A 20,476-nucleotide genomic window follows, 5' to 3' on the forward strand; every position below is an offset into this window, starting at 1 on the left:
AAAAAGTATCCTCATGTATCTTGTATCTCAAATACAATATGCCACGACTAGAAACTCTTCAAAACTTTTGATCTAATGCTAAATCCATCCTCACTTTTTAGTGAATTCATTTATTTTTCAGACCTTTTTTTCAACATTGAATTAACTTATTCATATTGATACTTTCAAGGGTGGAAGAATTTGAATGCTTGGGCTCAGTCTGCCATGTTGAACTGAAACCAAGGAAGAAAATTTCCAACAGTTAAAGTAAAAGGTACAGAGCAGTTTGGAATGTTAAGAATAGTCTTTTCAGGTACTTTAAGTACTTGAAAAGAGCATTTCTTTTTTTAATTCTAAATTTTAAACATATGTTTATGTATTCCATATTCTGTAGTCTATACAAATTCTATATTTTATGCTATAAATTCTATAAGTGGTATAATATATATTTATATGCATTTTATATATTTATAACTTATATTTTATATAAGTACTTAAAATTCTATATTTTAACAAATTAGTTTATTTTGTACAATGATAAAGGCATATTTGTTAAAGGGTGTTAGGAAAATACAATTAGAAGAGTGGTTCAAACTGTCCCGTGAAACCCTGAAGTTCAGCGGAGGTGGCTCAAGGATAAAGGTGGAAGATGCAGGAATGATCTCCCAGAGACCTTGCCAAACACTTCAGAAAAAAGAAAGCCACTTTTATCTATTTTCTGTATTTGGGGTTCTGTGTAAGATTTCAGTTGAAATCTTACACAGAAGTGAGCACCATAAGCTGAAAACTTTTACAATACATTGTATTAGGAGCTTTATGTTTGGTTGATTCAGGGATGCTGTGATTTATAAATACACTTTGTTGCTTATTTAATAACCACTAAGACCTTAGCTGCATTTAACAATCAGCATTCATTTTATTTTATTAATTTTCAGTCTTGGAAGATTTGTCTCCTTGATTGGATCACAGGTTTCTCCTGCCACCTGGTGGCAACATATGTCTATTGCAGGGGCAATTTCTAAATTTACCTGGTATCTACTGAAGTTGCAAATACAACTCACAAAACAATGATGATTTGTAGGGGACTTTTTTTTTTTTTAACATTCGTGATAAGTTACAGGGCCCATCTACATCCCCTATCTGGTTTGATCTTCCCATCAACCTCTCGGGGGTATTCATATTCTCTTCCATTTTAAGCAGAGGAGATAGCAGGTCAAAAGCTAAATAACATACCTTAGGGTAAGAGAAAGATAATTACAGGACTGGAACTCAATCCCAACCTTGTAACAATTTTAAGAGACTTGCAGCTTTATAACAGTCTAAATGGATCTTAAATCTGGAGAGATATTTGGACCCAAGGTACAAAATTGGTAGCCATCAGATTAGAGATGCTATTTGAAGTCAGAAGTGAATCAAAACTTGGACCCATGGGAAATAACACAAAATTCCACATAACAAACCAAGGTGTCATGACCTGGTGGAGGCATGTAGGAGATAGATAAGCGTTTGGTTAAGCAAGAAGTTCACATTGCCGGCACCCTGAAATCACAATCTGAAGAGTGAAAATCTTTGTCTTTGGCATTAAAATACAGAGTTATAAGGAGAAGGGCTGTAGATGGCCCAGATCAAACCTAACACTCAGAGCTCTGCTTGTTATGAGAAACACAGATGTGGCCAAGAAAAAATAATAAAGCATTAATGTTCACGGCCTCTTTCCTCCTTCTGCTCACTCCCAGAAGTATTCTTTCTTGCTCAATTTTCCCATCAGTCCTTTCTAGGCATTTTTGTGAATCATGGGCTAATCACAAGAGAGACAATACAAGAAAAGGAAGATATGCCAGGATTTAAAAAAAAAAAAAAAAAAGTGTGAGAACTATGGACAAGAAGAAAAGAATTTATGCAGAAAGAGGGAAGAGAGCCAAAGATAAAGACAGACCTTATGGGCTGGGATTAGAAGAAATATTTTGCAGCTTGGAGTAGGAAAGAAATGAGACTCTGGTGATGGTGTTTCATACCGGAGATGGATAGATGGAGATAGGAAAAAAAACTGGACACAGCCACAAATGGGTCACCAGGTAGAGATGAGCAGGTCACCGGAGCAGGAGATTGGAGTAGGGAGCAAGTCATGAATCCAGGCCGATGACAAGAAGTGCTAAACAAGGGCCATAGGCCAAAAAGTCCTGGGGAAAAGTCCAAGACCCGCTTGATTCCCAGGCAAAATCTGTGCCTTCCATGATTTTCCTACTGAGACAGAAATCAGACCCTCAGGATAGATGGGTTCTGGCCAATAGAGGCCAGAGAAAAAGGCCCCATTCCCCTGAGTAAAGGAGAGAAAGGAGAAGCTGGAAAAAAAACAGTTCTGGACACTTGCCCCTGCTCCGTCCTCTGCCACACGGCATGACCCGTCAAACATTCGCTCTTTATGCTTCTCAATCAGTTCCTGAGAGAAAGGTGCCTCTGTTTCGAGGCTACTTAAAACTCCTGAGCTGGATGAGCTTACGATCATTAACTATTTGCCTTCCGTTTCAGACTGCAATCTCTGCAAGGGCTCAATAAAGACTGAACCACTTATCAGATGACATTAAACAACAGATGAATGAATAATGTTAGCAAATCCAGCCCCTCCTCACTGTCTTCACTGCCACCCTCTTCGTCCATCACCTGGATTTCTGTAATAATTCTTGACAGGTCTCCTCATATCTGTCTCCCCTTCCACCGTTCCTCCTTTTAAGTTTTTTGTTGTATTTCCCTCTCCTCTGCTCAGAGCTCTCTCCAGAGGAAAAGCAGAGGCTTTGGCGTGGTCTACGAAGTCCCGTAGGACCAGGTCTCTGTACCTCTCTGATCTCATCTCCTGCCACACTCTGCACTCCACTCCAGCCACGCTGGCCACACTGGCTGGTCCACAGCATGCCCAGTCCCAGCTCTTCCAGGGCTTTACTCCAGATCTCTACCTGTCTTAGCTCCTCATAGCCTCAAATCTTTGTTCGTATGTCACTTTCTCTCAAACGCGTTCTCTGGCTGCCGTGTTTGAAATTTGTAGCATGTTCCTCCCCTGAAATTCCCTACTGCCCTCTTTTGACTTTACTTTTTAAATAGTACGTATCACTTTTTGCTCTATGACATGCTTTACTCTTTTACTTACTGCTTCTTCCAGCAAGACTCTGGGGAAGAGACTTGGGTCTACTTTGTTCACCACCATATCCCCAGTATTGGGCACTCAGTATTCGCTGAATGAAATTCCTGGTTCCCAAGTGCTTCAGTTCAAGCCTGGGTCTCAGTCAGATGAACTAGTTCAGCAGCCAACAATAATCTGAACCTTTTGTCTTTTAAAAACCCTAAAAGAAATAATAATCATAACCTAAGTAACGGTCTTAAAATTTCCTTTCCAACCCCTTGTTATTCTTCAGTTCCAGCCTCTGCTTCCTCTGAAGTCCTTGCTCCCATCTCTCCCACCTGGAGAACCTTCCAGAATCCAGTGGCAGTTCTTTACTTTTCCTTCCCTGGGGCCATTGCCCTATCCCTCACCAAAAATTACTGCCAGGACTTGGGCTCCACCACTGCTGAGCCACACTAGCATGGCCAGAATTCCCCTTCCCTCCCCATGGAGGGAAGAGCCAGTTCTCTCAGAAGTGAGCTTCTCTCACCCCAAGAACTTTTCCCAAAGTAATTGTAATAAAGAATATTTTTGAAACCAGGGGCGCTGGTTTCATCCCAAGGAGTCAATCCATGTGCTGTTAGTTAAGGAACTTGAGCCATTGTTAACTTACGTGTGACCTGTTAGGTGGAGGTTAGAGACTGCCCTTCCATCTAAACTCCAGCTTAAGAACCTTGACTTTGAAAGAATAGAAGTTCAGTGGATTAGACAAAGGGGAATGAAGGGAAGAGAAGGGGGGATAGGAAAAAGAGAGACAGTGGAATGAATCCGACCAAACTTTCCTATGTATATATATGAATACACCACAGGGAATCTCAACATCACAAGACTGGGGTCCTAATTAGAATAAGATATATCCCATGCTTGTATAAATATGTCAAAATAGGTTCTACTGTCATGTGTAACTAAAAGGGACAAAGTAAAGACAAAAAAATAACCTTGACTTTTCTGAGGAGTTTGAGGATAAGCAGTTTAGAGCATTATGAGTCACTCCAGGACACACATGCACCATGTCCCCCATACCTGGGACTCAGCTCTCTGGGGCAGAGGTCTCCCTAGGTAGAGAAGCACAATCCAGGCAGTAGCCAGCCTGCACAGCTTTCAGCTCCAGGGACCTAGTCATCACAGCTGGTGGCTAAGACTCTGAAGTTAAAAAGCTAGGCAACCATCTAGAGAAAACTCCAAGGGTGACAGGACCCCAGAACTCCTTCCCCTGAATTAGGGAGTCACTGGAGGGGAAAGCAAAGAGTTAAAACCGTGCACCCAAGAACTCCTCCTTTGGGAGCAAGTCTTGTGCAGCTAAAGAGATATGGGAGCAACATGAGGTCAACCAATGGACCATGAGGGGGTCACCTGGCCCCAATCAGTCCTGACTCTAAGCATACAAGTCATGTACAGTAGAGTTGCTGTGCGTTGCTACTTTGGTCAAAAGGCACAAGCTCTGGGGCAGAACTAACCTGCAGGAGCATACAGCAGCTGAAAAACTCATTTGTTCATTCAACGGCTACTTCTTGGCTGACTACTATTTCCAGGCACTGTCTCCTTGGATCTGACATTGTAGTCAAATAAGACACATCCCTATTTGGGACAAGTCCTTATCAGGGAATGTCCTCAGTGACTGTTCTTATCAGTATCCTCTGAACCTTCTCTTTCCATACTCGTGGAAAACTTTAAAAACAAACTTCGGGGAGTACAGTCTGCTTGCACTAGATATGTATTTTAACCCCAGAGAAAGTTTAACAACCAAACCAAAATCATAGTGTCTTGAAAAATAAAAGACTGTCCATGGCCAGCCTTATTATTGTTATTTCCTAGAACTCTTGGCAGCCTACTCAGGATTCCAGGATTCCACAGAGCACAATTTAAAATCCTTTGTCCTCAGTCAGTCTGACCTTCCAAAAAAGAGGTGGGCACACTCTCCATCCCCTGGGCAGCAGTAGCGGTGAGATATATCATAGTGGAGTGAGCCAGGCTTCATTATAGGAGCTCTGAGCCCGAATTGGGCTTCCCAGAGGGTCCATGTGGACTTGTAAATAGATGCAGTAAAAGAGTAAATAATGAATTTTTGCAATTGGAGGAAAAGACTCCAAAGCAGTTCTGGTGGCGGGGAGACAGGCATTTTAGAAAGAGCCTGTGCATGCACCTCACCCGGCAGATGTAATGGCTTCATATATATTCATGAGCTTCGGTCTCCCCACTCTTCCTCTTTTTCATCACGATCATAAAAAACAAAGGAAAAGTGAGAGGGGAGAGAAAGATAGATAAACTTTAAGGGTCCGAATTGCAAACACAACCTGCAGTTTGTAAATTGCTTGGAGACCTTTGGAAGGAGAATCAAGAAAATGAAAAGTAGAACATACAGGAATATTGCTGTTTAGGGGAAAGTCTCTGCTCTGGGCATAAAATCTTGTCTGGAGAATGGTTGAGAGGCACAATACTGACGAAATGTGAGATTGCTTTGTATAAAGGACGTGCCTGGTTCTCCACTCTGCATTCTTCCGCCTGTCTCCTGTGGCCGTCTCCAAGGTCATTTATTTGCAGAAGCTCCAAGGCTCTAAAGCTTCAGTTATATTAAAAATCAGGAGACTCAGGAGTCCCTGCTATGTTTGCTGGCCTCTGCTGCCCGCAACCCTTCCCAGGTAGATCCTCAGGGACCCCAATCTGCAGCGCAACCCTGGAGTCACACTTCCTGAGTTGAAGTCCCGGGTAGTCACTTTTTATGTAACCTGCATTTTCTTCCAGAAAGGATTTACGGTCAGCTGCAAAAAGGTTTTTCAATTTTCTGCATTTGTGCATGGGTTGCTTTGTAACTTGGATAGGGAGATCTATTGTTTTTGGAAATAAACATAAAGTCACACACACACACACACACACACACATGAAAGGTGAGGAAACTGACTGCCAGTAATGTAATGTCAAGTTATCGTTACCTGCTGGGGTCATTGTCCTGGAAAGGGCTGCTCAGACCAAAAAGAATGAGAGAAACATCACCGACCGGCTAGCTTTCCCGCACCAGGCTGTGTGTTTTGACCAAAGGGAATGCAGGGCCACACAGCTGCTCAGCCGGGTCACAGGGCCTGGCTGCCTCTTTCCGGTGAGTGACCTCAGGCCCCAGCAAGCTGTTAGGGGGCTCCACGCTGCCAGAGGAGCCACTCTTCAGAAGGGATGCAAGATGAAGGTCATACCCATTGTGTTTAGCCCTGGCCTCGTGGTGGCTCTGCGGATCCTTGGCTCAGAGCCAGTGTGGATAATTACATTTCACCTGCCCAAGCTCTCCCGTGGTTTCCCTCAGAGACCTATTCCTCTTCCGTGGCTGCTGTGAGCCAGAACATAAATGCTCTCTCAAGGCAGTATGCTGTGCCCGGGCGGCTGAGGGTTCATTCCTGACAAGGAAAATTCTCTCACACACTCTCATTTCTTCAGCAAACATTTATTAAGCACCTACTTAATAAGCGCTAAGCACTGTGTTGGAGATGCCAAGATGAATGACAGCTCATTTTTGGCCCTGAGACGCTCACAGTCTAGTAGGAAAGCCGTCAGTATGAGTAGTAAAGGCCTTTTAAAATTGAGTACAGCTGGAAAACTCTGAGATTCTAAGTTTCCTTAGAAGAGCAAGGAAGGCTTCCAGGATTAGTGATAATAAAGCTGACCTGTTAAACAGAACTCACAGGAGGATAAGGAGGGACACAGAAGGCAGAGCAAGGGACTAAGAGAGCATGGCATTGGTAGAGTAAAAGATGGAGTGGAAGAAACACATGGTGTGGTAGAAAGGGAGGCTGGAAACCCCATCTGAGGTTGCAGCACATCCAAACATCACAATAAGAACGGTGTCTGTAGCATGGGAAGGTTTTTGAGCAGTGGAACTACTGATCTTCTACTGTCCATCCATCTAGCCACTGTCACCATGTGTGGTGTGGAAAGAAGAGCAGGGAAATTAACTAAAGAAACAAAAATCAGAAGACCCAACAAAAAAGTCATCCCAAACCCAGTGAGAAGGAACCTGAATGTAGGTGGAGGCTGCAGGGAGAGGAGCAGACAGACACCTTCCACAGGAAATGGAATCAGCAGGCTCTTAGTGCCTGGTTGGATAAAAAGCGAGAGGGGAGAATCTAGGAGAGCAGCTGGTGGGACGAGCCCAAGACACCCAGGAGGAGATAGAGTGGAGGGAAGGATGGTTCTGGTGGAGACTCCAGCAGGCAGCTGAAAATTCAGGACTAGGATCATAAGCCTCCTCAAGCATTCTGCAATGACTACAGGTTGCTATTTATCAACACTCTATCTCCATCTCTGATGGCTCTAGGCCAGTGGCCCTCAAATCTGACCTTAGAAATCTACCAGATGATTTGTTAAAATACAGAACGCTGAGCTCTACCCCCAGAGTTTCTGATTCAGTGAGTCTGGGGTATTCCTAAAAAGTTCCTTGGGATGCTGAAGAACTAACCTCTGCTCTAGACTTTTGTTTGGGTCATTTTCCCCAGGCAAGCTAAGTTTTCTCACTGAAAGGACTAATACAGGCAGAGATGATGAAAGATGTTTCCTTTTTTACCAGCAGAATTCTAAGGATTCAATTCTAAGCACTAAGAACAAGCATTTGAATTTGCTTTAATGTCAGACTTTTAAAGAAATCCTCATTCTATAATAAGAGGTTAAATCTTTGATGGTCTACTATAGGCCAGGTACTCTGCTAAGCACTTGTCTTCCATTGTCCATTTATCCTATCCACAACCCTATGGAAGTGAGGACTGTTATAATCCCCACTTCACAGATAAGGAAACTGAGGCACTAAGTAGATAAAATAAGTCCAAGGTCAAGCTGCCATTCAAGGATAACTTCATCCCAGATTTTGCTCTATAAAATAGGCTAGTTTCCTCCAAGACTAATATCTTCCTGATTCTATTATATCATTAACCTACAGTGATTTCCTGAATCTGTTTTCAGAAATCTGCCAGCACATAGCTGGCAGCCACAATGGAGTGTAATAATCATCTTTCAGCTTCTTAATAACCCTTGTGCATTGAACAATCAAGAGAATGGAAGGGTCAAGTGGAAGGCAATGCCCTGTAGTGCTATGAATGTGTTTGAGGATTTTCTGTGATAATGCCTGGGGGATACATGGGCATTCTTGGCATATGAGAGTGTAAGAGCCTCTCACAACATCTGTTCCAACAACATCTCTAGACAGTACATGAGGTATCATCCTTAAAAGACAATTTTCAGAAAGCCCTAAACAATTGTTAAGATTTTTTTTTTGGCCATCTTCAAGAGGAAAGCAAACAAAGCAAGCAATTCATGTTCCAGCTCTCTATATAGAATCTATTGGTAGTTATTTAGCCCTTAGTTACATGCTAAAGTGTGAGACAGAATGTGTCCTAGGAGATCACAGAACATCAGGAATTTTTGACCTGAATCCCAACATGGTTTTAATGTAAATTTCTAAAACTGGGAAGTGTGATTAAGGCTGCTTGAAGACCCCCAGGTACAGGACCTACCGCCTACCACCCCTTCTTCTGAGAGATTAAGCTCTTTGAAGAGCATAAGTGAGGCCCTTTTAAGAGGCCTTTTTAAGAAAAGACAATGCAGAAAGACCATCCTCAAACTATTCCAGAACCATACCTGGTCCAAACAGTCCTAGACCCACCAGCAAGGAGTACCTGGAATTAAGTCTGGATGCCAAGGCATGTAAATCCTCACATGTAAGGCTATATTACTGACCTCTTTTGCTTTTCTGGAGATTTTTTTAACTGATTCTTGTGAGATGTGGAAATTGCCTTCTTTATAAGTAATTAGGAACTCCTGGAACTGGATAGAACCTGTTAACCCAGTTTAAAAATGTTGTAAAGGGTGTCCTGGTTTCCTATCTGCTGTGCTCTTCCTACACTTAGGAGAGGTTGAGAATCTGAGGTCACTGAACCAGCCAAGGACAGAGAGGAGACAAAAGAGGGAAACATGGTAAGACCAGTGAATTCCATAAGCATGGGCCTGTGGCTGTACTTTAGTTTCTGTGAAGAGAAAATCAGAAACAATGCTATGTGAAATATATCATGGCACAAGGCACCCTGGATGATCGTTTCGGAAGAAGCACTGCATGCAAGGATGTCAAATCTGTATGCAGAGTGTCTCTATTCTGATAACAACAAAGCACTTCCTCTTCCATAATGGAAGCAGTCCAGTGTAATCAACTTGCTACTGGGAAGCTGGCTGATGACCCTGGGCAATGGTGCCATATTGAAGACTCATTGTTGGTCTCTACCATTAGCAGATTGGGCACTTGGCAGTGACTGCAGGCAGGTCAGCCTGGTGAGAAGATGTCCATGAGGCTGGGCTCATGTATAACCTCCACATGAATGAGGCCTGACTTCTATATTACTGCAAAAAAATATTATTATTGGTATTTTGATAAGGATTGCACTGAATATGTGGATCAATTTAGGAAGCATATCCATTTTAACATTACTAAGTCTTCCAATGCATGAAAATGAGAATTGATTTATTTAGTTCTCCTTTAATTTCTTCCAGCAATGTTTTATACTTTTAATCCACAAGGTATTACTGTCTTGGCTAAATTTATTTCTAGGAATTTTTATTCTTTTGGATGCTGTATCAGTCAGGGTTCTCCAGAGATATATATAGATAGACACATGCATACACACATTAAGATATTTATTTTAAGGAATTGCCTCACAGTTGCAGAGCAGGCAACAGTTTTGAGGAAAAACATTTCTTCTCCTCTGAAAAAAGTTTTTGTTCTTGGCTCTTCAAATTGATTGGATGAGGTCCATCAACATTATCAAGGGTCCTACTTTACTTAAGGTCAAATGATTGTAGATAGTACCCATCTACAAAATACCTCCACAGTATCACCTAAATTAGTGTTTGATTAAGTGAATACTATACTCCAGACAAGTAGACAGATAAAATGAATCATAATAGCTGAATTGTGTGAACACTGAAGTTTGAGAGTCACTAGACATGCAATAACCATTATTTAATACTGTTCTGGAAGTTAGGGTCCTTTTTGTGAATATAATGGTAAAACTAAAAAAAGATCATGAGAAAATTAAAAAACGACCATTTAAAAAGTTCAAAAATTGGTTGTGAAAATGTATGTTACCATAAAACTACAGGAAACAGGGCAATATGGTACTGGCAAAAGAACAAACACATATATTAATGGAATAGAATAGAAAGCCCAGGAATAGGCCATGTAAATATAATAAACTGATTTTTGTCAAAGGAACAATCAATGGAGAAAGGATAGTTTATTTTTCAACACATGCTACTGGAATAGATGGACATCCTTGTACAAAAAAAAAAATGAATCGTCACAAAAATTAACTCAAATGGATCATAAACCTGCATGTAAAATGCAAAACCATAAAACTTTTAGAAGAAAATACAGGAAAAAACTATATGACCTTGGGTTTGGTGATAATTTTTTTAAGGTACGATACCAAAAGTAGGATCCATGAAGAAAAAAATAAACTAAAACTTATTAAGAATTAAAATTTCTGTTATTCAAAAGACCCTGTTTGAGACTGAGAAGACAAGTCATAGACTGGAAAAAAATACTTGTGAAAAACATAGATAAAGGTCTTGTATACAAAATATATAGAATATATAAAGAACTTTTAAATTCAACATCAATAAAGAAACAACACAATTTTAAACCTGGAACAGGGGGGTGGGGAAGGTGATAAAAAGAGGGCTATTATTTGTTATTATGGAATTGCAAATGAAAGTAATGAGGTACCATTACACACCTATTGGAATAGTTAAAATTCAAAACCTGACAGTATCATTTGCTATTGAGAATGAGGATCCCATAGGTACTCTCGTGTATTGTTGATAGAAAGTAAAAATGAGACAACTGCTTTGAATGACAACTTGGAAGTTTCAGGTAAAGTTTAAACGTAGTCCTACCAACCCAATTGACTTGAAAACCTATGTGTAACACAAATATCTACAGCAACTTTATTCACAATCATCCAAAACTGGAAACAACCAAGATGTCTATCAATAGGTGAATGGATAAACAAACTGTGTTACATGCAGACAATGGAATAGTATTCAGAGATGAGAAGAAATGAGCTATCATGACACAAAGAGACACAGGTGAACCTGCAATGCACATTGCTAAATGAAAGGAAGTTGAAAAAGTGAAGCACAGAGTTTCTGAACAATTAAGAATTAAACTACTAAGTAAATGGATGGCAGATGGTAGATGTTGGGAGCCAGGTTTCTCCCACTTGGAAAAGTCAGTCTGGAAAACTACATACTGGATGATTCCAACTATATAATGCTCTGGAAAAGTCAAAACTATAGAGATGATAAAAAGATCAGCAATTGTCAAGAGTTCAGGGGCAATGGGAGTTAATAAGTGAAGCACAGAATTCTGGCAGGGAGTGGTGTCAGTGAAACTACTCTGCATCTTGTAATGGACATATTTGTAAAATCCACTGAAGTTGATAGTATAAAGAGTGAACCTTAATGTATGAAAAATTTGAAACTATTGAGGTGGTCAAGGGATCCCAGAAAGAAATCATAAATGTGACAAACCAATCTAACAAATGTATGAAGTAAACTCATTAAAGGGAATGGGGAAAAAGATACTGCCCTAAGCAATTGTGCAAAATGGAGTATATATAAAGTTAAAGGCAAAAAAAAAAAAAAGTATGTAAACACTGAACTCTACATAATACTTTGTTTCTCATGGGGTTACAGGTTAATTCTGATACTGGTATACATGTACACTAGAATTGAACAATTAAAAAAAATGGATGGTAGATAGTAGATGTTGGGAGCCAGGTTTCTCCTACGTTTTGGAATAGTTACAGATAAGAAATGGTTCAAGGAGACCTGAAGGATCCATGTGGTAATATAGTGCAGTTGGAGTCATCAGTGTGAACACATTTAACTTGGTATTGATGCAGATGATTTCATACAGAAATACTTACAGATATGCTTATATTCTTTGCTTAGTACATACACAGCTATCTCCTTGCTTTGTCAGCTGACAGGGCTGGAAGCCTCAACACTCCAGTGGCAACAAGCACACCTAAGATCTTATTTCTAAATAAAAGACTTTTTGAAGAAATGGATGATGCTAGGATGAGGCAGGAAATACCCAAGATGAGCCTGGAACATCATTTAATGCCAGGAAATTTAAAAGTTTTAATTTCTCTTGAGTCACAAAAGAAATGAAGTAGTATTGGATTGTAAATCAATATATAAAATATTCATGAGAACATACTGATTTAAATAAATGACTAGATGAATAAGTGAGGGAGAAAAAACACATCTCCTGTGCAAAATTCCAAATAATTTATGTAGATAGTTGACCTTCAAGAAGGCGGAGCATAACTTTCTTAAGTGTGGGCTGCACATACTGACTTCCTTCCAGAGTATAGTAAAGAAGTGGGTAAAAAAAAAAAAAAAGAGTGACTTTATAGTGGAAATTCTGACAAATACTATCTTAGGAGACCAAGGTTAATACCAGCAGTAGAAAGTCACATTAATAGTATGCACCCTTGATACATTTGATGAAAATGGCACTTTATATCCATGCCCTTCCTCCAGGAAAAACACAACCCCAGTCTAATCATAAGAAATTACAGACAAATCCCAATTGAGGGACATTCTTCAAAATGCTAGATCAGTACACTTCAAAAAAGTCAAAGTAATCAATAACAAAAAAAGCCAGAAAAGCTATTATAGTCAAGAGGAGCCCAAAGAGATACGACCACTAAATGTAATGTGTTTCCTAAATGGAATGAATATATACATACATATAGATATGTATATAGTTCACTGGAATAAATTGCAATCAAATGATTACTCAGAAAACAGGGAATTCAAGGAAGAAGAGTTAACTAGATCATCTTAACAAGTGTACCTCTGATACTACAGCCTGAGGCAGTCTTGCTGATCACAGTTACTGCCTTGCCAGGGACCACAGCATTCAGATTACCAGCTGAACAGTCAAACAGCATTCACATTTACTGGCAGTAGTACCCATCTCAGCACTGTCTGGGTGAACGAATAACCTTCCACTCCTGCACATACATGGCAGAAGCCTCACCACTGTGATGGTTCTATCAGACTACCTGACATACCTGCAATTAGACATTTTGGTGCCATAAACTTCTGTTGGTCTATTTTCAAGTTTACCAAGGAATCGTCTGATAAGGTGATCTTCACCTAGCTTACCTGTAAGAAGACAACAAGCTAGTACAGCTACTGCAAACACTCCATGTTACTTCTCTACTTCCAAACCCATGCTAGTGGCACAACCGAAAAAAATCATCTGAAAGAATAAACCAGTACCATTTAAATTCTCCAACTTCACTCAGGCCTAGAATGTACATGAAAATATGCACAACATTATTAGTTATCAAGTTAAATGCAAATCAAACCACAATGAGATACCAACTGAGGGATTCACAAACAAAATGTGGTATATTGATATATAAAGAACTCAAAAAACCTAATACCAAAAAACCAAATAAATCAACCTATAAATGGGCTAAGGATCTGAACAGATACTTCACGGAAGAAGAAATATAACTGATCAACAAACATAAGAAAAAATGTTCATCATCCCTAGCAATCAGAGAAATGCAAATCAAAACTAAGATTTCACCTTACTCCAGTCAGAGTGGCAATTATCAAGAATACAAGCAATAATAAATATTGGCAAGGATGTGGGGAAAAAGGTACACTCATACATTGCTGGAGGCACTACAAATTGGTGCAACCACTATGGAAAGCAACATGGAGATTTCTCAGAAAATTTGGAATGGAACCACCATTTGACTCAGCTATCCCTAAGGGCTTAAAATCAGTATACTACAGTGATGTAGACACATCAATGTTTATAGCTGCTCAATTCATAATAGCTAGATTGTGGAACCAAACTAGATGCCCTTCGACAAATGAATGGATATATATGAAAGAAAATGTGATATATATACACAATGGAATATTACTCAGTCTTAAAGCAGAATGAAATTATGGCATTTGCAGGTAAATGGATGGGGCTGGAGAGTATCATGCTAAGTGAAATCAGCCAATCCCAAAAAACCAAAGGCCGAATGTTTTCTCTAATAAGCAGATGCTGATCCATAATGGGGGGAATGAAGGAACTTTGGATTATGCAGAGGGGAGAGAGGGGAGGAAAGGGAATGTGGGGATGGGAAGGATGGTGGAATAAGAACTTTATTACCCTATATACATGTATGACTACACAACCAGTGTGACTGCACCATGTACAGTCAGAGGAATGAGAAATTGTGCTCCACTTGTGTACTATGTCAAAATACATTCTACTACCATGTATAACTAATTAGAACAAATTTAAAAATAAAAAATATGAAAAAATGAAAAAGAAATTCAATATGATGGATATTATTCAGTTATTAAGTATTAAAGGGCTGTGGAGGGCAGTAACTCAGTGGTAGAGCACTTGCCTAGCATGCATATAGTTCTAGGTACCATCTCCAACACTGAGAGGAAACAAAAAAGTAAAAAAGTACTGATGCATGCTACACAACATGGATGAACCTTGGAAATATTATGCGGAGTATTTTTAAAGAAACCAGACACAAAAGGCCACATACTGTATGCCTCTATTTATATGAAATGTCTAGAACAGGCAAATCCATGGAGACAAAAGGCTGACTAGTGGTTGTAGGTGTTGAGGAAAAGAGTTACTTAAGGCTCTGCTAACAGCACAGCTTTTTGGGGGGTTGTGGAAATATTCTAGAATTAATGTTGATGGCTGCATAATACAGAAATATATTAAAAACCACTGAAGCTTATGCTTCTAAATGACGAAGTTTTGTTACATGACAACCTCAAAAAAGGATAAAAGAAAGAATACACTGGCAAATCATTAAAATTAGTAACTAAGTTTAGTAAAGTTTCTGGCCAATACAAAAAATTGATTGTAATTCTATATGCCAGTACAGAGAATATAACTTTTAAAGTGATGCCATCAAATTCCAAGGAATAATAGAATATATGCAATATTTTTACAGAAAGAACTACAAAATATAGTTAAGAAAGGAATATACTATGTTTTCGGGTCAGAAGACTCAAATGCCAATTCTCCCTTAATTTCATCTTTAGGTTCAATGCAATCCTAATAAATATTCCAGAAATTTACTTTTGTGGAAATTAACAAGGTAATTCCAATATTGATATGGAAGCAAAGTGACCAAGAAGGGTCCAGAAAACTCAGAAGAAAAAGATCAAAGTGGATTTATTCCACTGCATATGAAGACTTACACAGCTACAGTAGTAAAGATAATGTGGTATAGCATAAGGATAGACAAACAGAACAATTAAACAGAGTCCACAACATTCCCATGCACATATGGGTCCTTGATTTGTGTCAAAGTGGCACTTTTCAATAAATGATAGTGGGTCAATTGGATAGCCATATGCAGGAGGAGGGAGAAAGTTAACCCCTTGCTCAACCTATACAAAAAAATATATTTCAAGTGGAATATGGATCTTAAAACAAAAAAATGCAGCAATACAGTTTCTAGAATGTTATATGAGAGAACATTATCATGACCTTAGAATAGGGAACTATCCCTTCAATAAGAACCAAAAAAGCTTTAATCACAGAAGGAATACTACTAAATCAAACTACATTAAAATTAAGTGTCCCTCTCAGGACACTTTAACTATTGAGTGCAAATGCAAGCCAGCAGAGTTGAAAAATATATTTACAATATATAAAACATATCCTGAGCTAGCTCATTCTCATTCTCTCTCTCTCACAAACACACACACACACACACACACACACACACACACACACAAATACACATCCCTCTATATCAAGAAAAAGATGACCCAATGGAAAAGAGAAAAAAAGAGCAAGAAACTAGAACGGATACTTCACAAAAGAGGATACACAAAATAGCCAATAAACTTTTGATGTGCATGCAACTTTATTAGTCATAAGGAAAATACCCATTTAAAAAACATGGAACACTATTTATACCATCACCAGAATCACTAGACTTAAAAGAGGAATAATATCTAATATTGGTAAGGATACAGGGGAACTGAAACTCCCATAACATTACTGGGAATGCAAATTGAGCCTAAGATTATTTTATTTTTTTTGTGGATATTTTGCAACTCTCTGTAGATCTTGAATATACTCAGAATCCCTGAGCCAGAATTCCCACTCTTAAGATTATACTGAAAAAAAAAAAATGTATACATGTGCACCAAAAGATACATACAAGAATGTTTATGGCAGCAATATTTGCAACAGCCCAAAACTTTCCACTAACACAATGAAATGGACCCACAAATTACGGTATATTCATACAATGCAATACTAACAATGAAAAAGAACTCTAGCTATAAAAAGCAACACAGACAAATCTCACAAACAATAATCCACAAAATAAGTCAGATGCACAAAGATAAGGACACATACAGCCTAATTCCATTCATATGAAATTCAAAAACAATCAAAACAAACATCTGGTATCAGAAATCAGGATATTGCAAAAGTATGAAGGCAGAGTTTACAGAATAGGAGAAAATCTTTACCACCAGCACCTCAGGGTGTTAATTTCCAGGATATATAAATGTTAAATTATATAAATAAACTAACACCAAGACCAAATAACCCAATCAATAAATAGGTAAAGGAACTGAATGAACATTTCTCAAAAGAATAAATATATGAATGGACAATAACTATGTGAAAAAAATGTTCAACATCTTTAGCAATTAGAGAATACAAATTAAAACTGCACTGAGATTTCATCTCACTCCAATCAGAATGGCAATTATCAAGAATAAGAATACAAGAAACAAATGTTGGCAAGAACGTAGGAGAAAAGGTATATTCATACATTATTAGTGGAACTGCAAATGTGTGGGACTCATACATTGCTGGTGGGACTAGAAAGCAGTATGGACATTCCTCAAAATACTAGGAATGGAACCACCATATGATCCAGCTACCCACTCCTCAATATATATCCAAAGGATTTAAAATCAGCACTCTACAGGCGCACATCAATGTTCATAGTAGCTCAGTTCACAATAGCTTAGTTATGAAACCAACCTAGGTGCCCTTCAACAGATAAATGGATAAAGGAAATGTGGTATATATACACAGTGGAGTATACTCAGCTATTAAGAAGAATGACTTAATGACATTTGCCAGTAAATGTATGGATCTGGAAACTATCATGCTAAGTGAAATAAACCATTCCCATAAAGTTAAAGGTTGAATGTTTTTACTGACACGTGGAAGCTGACCTACAATAAGGATGGGGAGGGGAAGAACAGAAATTCAGATTAGACAAAGGGGAAGAAAGGGAAGTGGGGAATAGGAAAAGGAAAGACAATGGAATGAATCTGACATAATTTTCCTATGTACATATATGAATACATCACACTGAATTCCACCATCACGTACAACCACAAAAACAGGTGCCTAATTAAAATAAGATATATTCCATGCTTGTGTAATTATGTCAAAATGGATGCTATTCTTATCTATAACTAAAAGGAAACAATAAGATTTTTAAAAAGAAAAAAATCAGAATATTGTTTACCTTTATACACAGGGAAGAACAGTGATTAGAAAATGAGGTGTTGATGTTTCATTTCTTGAGTTAGGTTGTAGTTGCAAGATATGCTCTTTGTTACCACTTAACTAGGCAAACAGGGCTTGTGTACTTTTCTGAATGCTATACATCAATTACAAACTTAAAATGCAAACCTGATAAATGTTCTTTTGTAGAAACATTCTTGTTTCTAACAGAAATCACTGGCCTTGATCATTTCCTCTTTCTTGCCTGAATTTATCTCCTTTAGGGCTCTATACTGGGTGTCCTTTGAGGGGAGTGCTCATTCGCTGTGCAGGTCACAGTGAGAGAGGAAGTGGAAGGAAGGAGTGTTCTAGGCATGTGCCCTGGAAGGTAGTGTTAAGTGAACATCATTTGCTGAGAGATCTGTTAGGAAATTAAGACATGCCTCTATGGCATATGACCCAGGATCATTATCCTTTAAACAACTGCTGTGAAAGAACGTCACCCTGGCAGCCTTGATGGCAGCGAGAGCATACAAGTCAGCCTCCACCACCTCAAAGAGCGCTGCCAGAACAGAGCACTTGTCCTCCCTGGAGCCTTGCTGAGGGGGTCTCTTGCCCTAGAAAATTCTCCACCTTGCTCCTGGAGCCCCATTTTGTGCCCCACACTTCTCAGCCACTTCACCCCACCAGCAGTGATTACTTAGCACATACTGGCTCAAGTCACTGCCACCTCCAAGGAGAACCATTACTTCAATTGGTGTCATTCCTACTGCTGTGGGCTGGCCTAGCATCCAGGGATCTGGTTGGGAGGGGGATTTGAAATAGTTTTAATTTAAAGATTCTGGAGTTTAGCTTCAAGTCTCCTTCACTATGAGTAACACTGATAACAATACTCAAGATGAGACAGAACCAAACCAGAAACCTGAATGCATACAATACAGGGTGAAAGATCAGAGGGAGTGAAGGGAACTTTTTTAAAGGTTGTTTCCAAATGATTTTATCATTACCAAAAATTTGTCAAAATATATATTGAACAATTATAAGGAAGACTAGTTTGAGTTTTGGGGACTCACACATGGAATGTGAATGATCCGGATAGTAACAACAGTGATTTAAAAGATAAAACATTTAAATGCAGGAGTCAGAATGCCACACAGAATGTATTTGCTATTGTTACATCCTTACTGTCTCTTCTAAGCATCAAGGTTTGATAAACCAACACCAAGCCTACCGACAAAAAGCCTCTACGTAGACACAAAAAGTTCTAAACTCCTGTGATGTACAGCTCACAGCAAAAGCACAGAACAAGCGGCTACTTACAAGTGATGCAATCATTTTCAGGAAGTACAACCAACAATTAGGACTGGGTAGCTTTCAGAGTAACAGAATTAATGCTTTATATAATAACAAAACGTTTCCTTAAAATGTTTCTCTGGGTGATCCTTTTTTGGGGGTTTCTCAGACACATATATCTTTATGACTTGGAGACAGGCAAAAGTTTCTAAAGACAGAGGAAAACAAATACCTATAAAAGAAAATACCTGGAAATTAGACATCTTCAAAATTAAAACTATCTGCTCATTAAAACGCATTACAAAAACAAATAGGTTAAGCCACAGACCAGAAAGCTAATGTGTACAAAATATCAAAGGATTCTTATTTATGGTATATAAAGAACGCCAACTTAATAATAAAAAGGCAAATCCAATAAAACATGGGTAAAAGATCTCAATAGATACTTCAGAGGAAGATACACAAATGGCCAATAAACAGACAAAAATGCTCAACACATCATTAATCGTCAGGGAAATGAAAAATTAAAGCCATAAAGGCACAAAACATACATTGGAAATGGATAAAATTAAAATGCTTGACAACACTAAACCTTAGTAAGGATGCAAAGCAACCAGAACATTCACATGCTTTTTTTTTTCCTAATTAGTTATACATAACAGTAGAAGGCATTCTGACATGTCATGGATAAATGAGTATGACTTCTCATTCTTCTGGTTGTACGTGATGGAGAATTACACTGGTCAATTCACATGCTCTTATTGACTATATAATGGTATAACCATTTTGGAAAAAAAATGTACAGCAGTTTTTTATACAACCAAACATATGACCTAGTAAAGCTTCTCCTAGCTATTTGCCCAAAATAATTAAAAACTTGTTTACCTAGACTTATACAAAAATGTTAATGATAGTTATCTGGAATCCCCAAGCCAGAAACAGCTTGGATGGATATCAACAGGATAAAATGTGGTATAGTCATACAGTAGAACACTATTAAGCAATTAAAAAGAAATGAACTAGTGATAAATATAACAAGATAAATTTCAAAAACATTATGCTTTCAAAGAAATCTCATTTGTTATCTTTAATAGGGGAGTGTGCAATTGGAAAGAACTTCCTACAGTGCAAGTAATGTTTATATCAGGTAGGAGTTTAGTTATACAGCTGAATGCATCTGTCAAAACTCAGTGCTTGTACATTTATAATTTGTGCATTTTATTGTATGCGAATTTTATCTCAAAAGAAAAAAATCTGAAAAATCAAAAATAAATTCTGTGGAAGAAATCACATCTGTTAAAAATGACAGTGCAGGGCTGGGGAGATAGCTCAGTCAGTAGAGTGGGTTCGATCCCCAGCACAGCAAAAAAAAAAAAAAAAAAAAAAAAATGACAGTGCAATTATACTTAGTAATAAATATAAATTCAATAATTTTTTTAAGAAATAGAATCTAAATCAAGTATATAAAGGAAAAATAT

This window comes from Sciurus carolinensis, chromosome 14 (assembly GCF_902686445.1).
Source record: "Sciurus carolinensis chromosome 14, mSciCar1.2, whole genome shotgun sequence".
Classification (NCBI taxonomy): Eukaryota; Metazoa; Chordata; class Mammalia; order Rodentia; family Sciuridae; genus Sciurus; species Sciurus carolinensis.